The sequence below is a fragment of the Nyctereutes procyonoides genome, unplaced genomic scaffold (genome assembly GCF_905146905.1).
Source record: "Nyctereutes procyonoides isolate TBG_1078 unplaced genomic scaffold, NYPRO_anot_genome, whole genome shotgun sequence".
In the NCBI taxonomy this organism is placed as follows: domain Eukaryota; kingdom Metazoa; phylum Chordata; class Mammalia; order Carnivora; family Canidae; genus Nyctereutes; species Nyctereutes procyonoides.
This window is the reverse complement of record NW_026575121.1, coordinates 25,256,109-25,260,912: the sequence shown is the minus strand read 5'-3', so window position 1 is coordinate 25,260,912 and position 4,804 is coordinate 25,256,109. Positions and strand designations below refer to the sequence as shown.

The following is a 4,804-nucleotide window of genomic DNA, read 5'->3' as shown; positions in this document are numbered from 1 at the left end:
CTTTGAGCCATGCTCTCCTCTCTAATTCTCTGTCCTACACATTCTGACTCCCTTGATCTCCTAAGATCTCAATTTAGACAGGCCCATGGCTCCATTTGGGCTCCCCTTTACTGCTCTTAGCATGGAAATTCTTTGAAGGCCCTAAGCTGAAGCAATCATAGGGCTCAGGTACTTTGTGTCTTATCTCTCAGGGTTGGTTCATTGTTCATGAGTGTGTTCAAAATCATTGTTTTACATATTCTGTTGCTTTTTTTGTTTGTTTGTTTTCAGGTGGGAAATTAAATCCAGTTTATGTTCTATCTTGTAGATCTGGTTTTGAATCTGTTGTCTGCTTGCTCATTTGTTATAGTTGAAACCAGGACAAGTGGAATTTTATTGACTTCTGTTTTGTTGGTCATTGCTATATGTTATAAATATTAACATCTAATAATGTTGTAGGCATTACATTGTGTTTTTGTTGTTGTTATTTGAATTAGCAATAATCGCGCTTTGGATAAACCTCATTGGCTATGATATTGCCACTGCGCAAAGCTTTTTTGTTGTTATTTGAAGTGTGGGCAGTACTTATATTTTAATCTTATGATGGCCAATTTTTATAAATTAATGAATAAATGTAAAGTAAGATGTAAGTAGTATTAGGAAACATTAAATTACCCATAGTACATAAATAGAATTGGAATTTTTAAAAATTAGTTTTTTGGAATGTCATGAAAAATCTGAACCTCTGATTTTATGTATTAAATATGTAGAAATAATGTAAAGAAACTTCAGTAAAATTTTGTGATTCTTCTAATGACCTAAATATATTAAATGATAGAAAAATTTGTACATAATTTACCAAATATTCCATTTCTATTGAGAAATTTGATATTAGCCACTAACAAAATAATCCTCAAGAAAATACAGAAAATACCTCATACCAATTGAGTTACTAATAGTAAACATTCTCATTCTTTGATGTAGGAAAAGCATGTTAGGCTCTGGAACTTAAATTTAGGGACAGTGGTGGAGAACCTATAAATACTGAGCACAACCACAAAGTACATAATAGTTCTTACACCCAGGAAAATTTTAAAAAAATTAAATAGGGATAATAGCTCTAACTAAATATTTCAAACTAAAGAAAATATTAGGGAATATATATGACTACATCTTCAAAAACAAATAATAATGGCCTTTTCCCTAAAAAGGAAACTCTTCAGCCATTTCATCTATTTTTACTCAATTTGCTTTGTTCAAAAAAAAAAAAGTGTTCATCTGTATTTCTTTAACATATTATTTTAGAAAAGCACAGATGATGTTTGGCACTCTTAATTTTCTAAGCCAAGAAGTAGTCTACTTAAAACTGGCTTCAGGTTTCTTTTTTGTTGTATATTTTTACTACATTTTCATAGCATGTTCTGCTTAAAATACAAACACACAGATGGCAAGATACTGTTACCAGCCATAAGGTTGAAGTATGTTTGTGTGTGTTGGTTGGAAAATATCTATAAAATGAAGTACTTGTAGACACTAAACAAAATCCACTCTCTCTAGATATTTTATAATATAGCTACATATGGAGCACTTTAATGACCACAATATATGCTTCTAAAATTAGGCTTGTTTACTTCAGTGAAAAATTATACGGCTTTTGGAGAACAAACCCAACTTGCCTCCAATTTTTCAGCAAGATGAAAGAAAGGATTTCTCTAACTGTAACCTAAGGAAATGAAAAAAAAAAAAAAAGAAAAGAAAAAAAGAAAAAAGAAAGGATTTGGAATTGAAGCTATTTGACATAGTTTGTAACATATACTAAAGTATTTGGTATTATTCATGCATTTACCTTATGCAAATGTAGTGACTTTTAAGCAGATGCCAATATTTTAAAAGGAATCAATTTTCTTAAGCTTGGTAATAAAACATGACAAAAAATCTACTATCTTATTTTACACATTCCTTTCCAATTCGATATTTGTTATTACCATGCAAATGGAGAGAGTTCTAATGAAGAAGCTACTTTTGTTCTTAAGACATAAAATTAATTAATTGAAGCATTTTGGTTGTAAGATTCTAAACTTGTAGGCTGTTTTAAAACAATTTAACTAAAAGAGGAAAGAGAAAACTATACTATATAAAAGACATGGCCAACTTCCAGAGAAATCTATCAGGATAAAATTTGTCCTCCAGATTTAATATATTGGTAAATTAGATATAGAGAGATAATTGATTTAATGGTCAACAGAGAAACTAAACTGAGAAATTCAGCAGAAATATCAGATTCAGTCATCATAGATGTACTATGAAACATGAAGAAAAAAATCATATCAGGTATATTTGCTAAAAAAAAAAAGATCAATTTGAATTTAAACATCTTATTTGGTATGGTACAAATATTTTAACAGGGAACGTTTCATTTTTTTGACTTTGCATTTTTTAATCCAAATATTTCTCTTTGTCTCACCAACAAACCATATTCAACTAGTCATTGAGATTTCAACCATGGTTTCAATTTCTTTGATTATATCGATTATGTCTGTGTTTAAGGGACAAGAAGTAGGAAATTATTTACTTATTCATAGTTAACTTCTTCCTTGTTTATCTATTTTATTTCAGATTTTAGTTATATACAATACTTTGCATTTTAGCTGGTTTTCAGTAGCTAAACATTGCTAGTATATGGCTACCTAGATGTATTTTAGAACAACAACAACAAAAATAAGTGCTATATGTTATTTGATGGAGTCAATGGACAATTGCTTACTTGTGTCTGGTAGTAATCATTCTGTTTATTAAAATGCATGTTATTCCTTTTTTTCTTCAAGTTATTTTGTTTATGGCTTATATTAATCTTTGGGATCTTGGAAAAAGTATATATTTAACCTATTAATTGCTTTTTATTCCACTTTTTTTCTCTTAAGCTCAATAAATGACTGTGAAAATTCGCTTGCGGTTTAAATGATACATTGCTATTTAGTTGCTATTCAATAATAAATGTTAATTGGTTACAAAAATCAAAATCAAAAGTCATGTATTTGTTTTTGCTCTGTTTGGTTTATCTTTGTCCTGTCAGAATCAAAGTAGTGGTGGGGACACATCATTCTTGCATTGCATTGTTTTTTCTTTGCCTTATGTTACACATTCCAACTCGAGTATCTCACGAGGGCTCAAAATGTAATAATATCCTTATAAGTAGATAAATTAGAAAGTTTTATTTATGAAGTGAAGAACATTAAGGAATTTAACTTGTAGCTCTATGGTAGATTTAACATTCTACCATAGACATCATCGTTTTGGGTAATTTGTTGCCTCTGTCCACCTCCTTTCCGTACGACTTTCCTTACAGGACTCCACTCAATGAAATTCATTTTACTTTAGAATGAATTTATTTATTATACTATTTTTCTTTGTGACAAAAGAAACCAAGAGAGCATGGCAAGGGGGGAGATTCATTAGGAGACAAAAGGAGGTGCTTGTAGGTAGAAAGAATAGGTCAACTTTGCTTTTTCAAAATTTTGTGACATCATCTTTCTTATATGATTGTAGTTTGGATTATAATCTTTCCTTACATTGATGCTCTAAAACTGAGATTAATTTGTGGATGTGATGAGGCTCTAAAGAAAATCAGAAATCCTGTGCAAAAGGGAGGGCATCTCCTTCTCTGGAGCTAGTGAACAGTTTCTATTTCTTTCTACCTTCTATAATCCTGACTAAAAAAGGGAAAAAAAGAAAAACCAACAATTAATATGTTTCTTTAGTTTGTATCATGTAAAATCACCTTAAATTAACTATTTTTTCCTTATAAATACACGAGTGGTCTCTTTTAAATAAGCATGTGCATAATTATTTTTACCATCATGATCAACCTCATTACTAATAGTGAATTTTGCATCCATTTTTGGTAACAACACTCATTGATTAGTCAGCCTCTCCCTGATCCATGGGGGCAGGCAGGTTCTCTGACAATGACCATAACCCTCATAACACCCCTGGCCAATTGTGCAGGAAGTCATTCCCTCCCAATTTCTGCAATGAGCAACTTATTCCCTAAAGTGTGAGATTTGATTACCTTTTCTCAGCATGCATTCAGACAAATGTTATTATTGGTCATAAAATTATCCAGCCCAGTGACCTATGGTGACAGTGAATTTCACAAGGTGACTGCCTGCTGAGTGAAGCATCTCCTTTTATTTGTTCTAAATATTTTATATTATGGGGCTTGAAAATAGAGGAAGTAACTTCAGATGTTTAAATACAGTGGCTCTGACCTTCTAAATTGCCAAGATTTTCACATACATTTTTCTCCCCTTCCCTTCATAGAGTAGGGTTGTCAAATTTAGCAAATTTGACAGGATTTCCAGTTAAATTTGAACTTATGATAAAAATGATTTTATTCTAAGTATGTGCCGGGCAATATCTGGGACATCTTTATGCTAAAATTTGAAATATGTTGTTTATCTGAAATTAAAGCTCAACAAGGTGTTCCGTATTTTATCTGCCAACCTTTCCCCTGAGTGATTCATTTTCACCTTGGCTTCACCAAAACCATTTATATTGCTATAGGTTGTCCGTATCTAAATTGCTGATTCAATTAACTTCCTTTAAGTGTTGTGTACAAAGAAATGTGACAGTTTGTCTAAAATTCTTTGAATCACTCAGGAGGTAAGTAGGATGGAATGTTTGCTGGAAATATGTTCAGTTCAAACCCCAAATATGTTTGTTTGAGAGAGAGAGAGAGAGAGAGAGAGAGAGAATGGGCAAGAGGAAGTCAAACAAGATTTTTTTTCTTTTGATAAATTGTTTTAGAGAGACACTGAAGCATTAG

General features: G+C 31.3%; 1 non-coding gene across 1 annotated transcript; it reads right to left on the bottom strand.

Annotated features, from left to right (window-relative positions):
• Positions 1-394: 394 nt before the first annotated feature.
• LOC129516699 (U4 spliceosomal RNA) lies at positions 395-533 on the bottom strand. Its single transcript, XR_008665832.1, has one exon. It is a non-coding gene; the product is annotated as a U4 spliceosomal RNA (small nuclear RNA).
• Between the last annotated feature and the right edge of the window lie 4,271 nt (positions 534-4,804).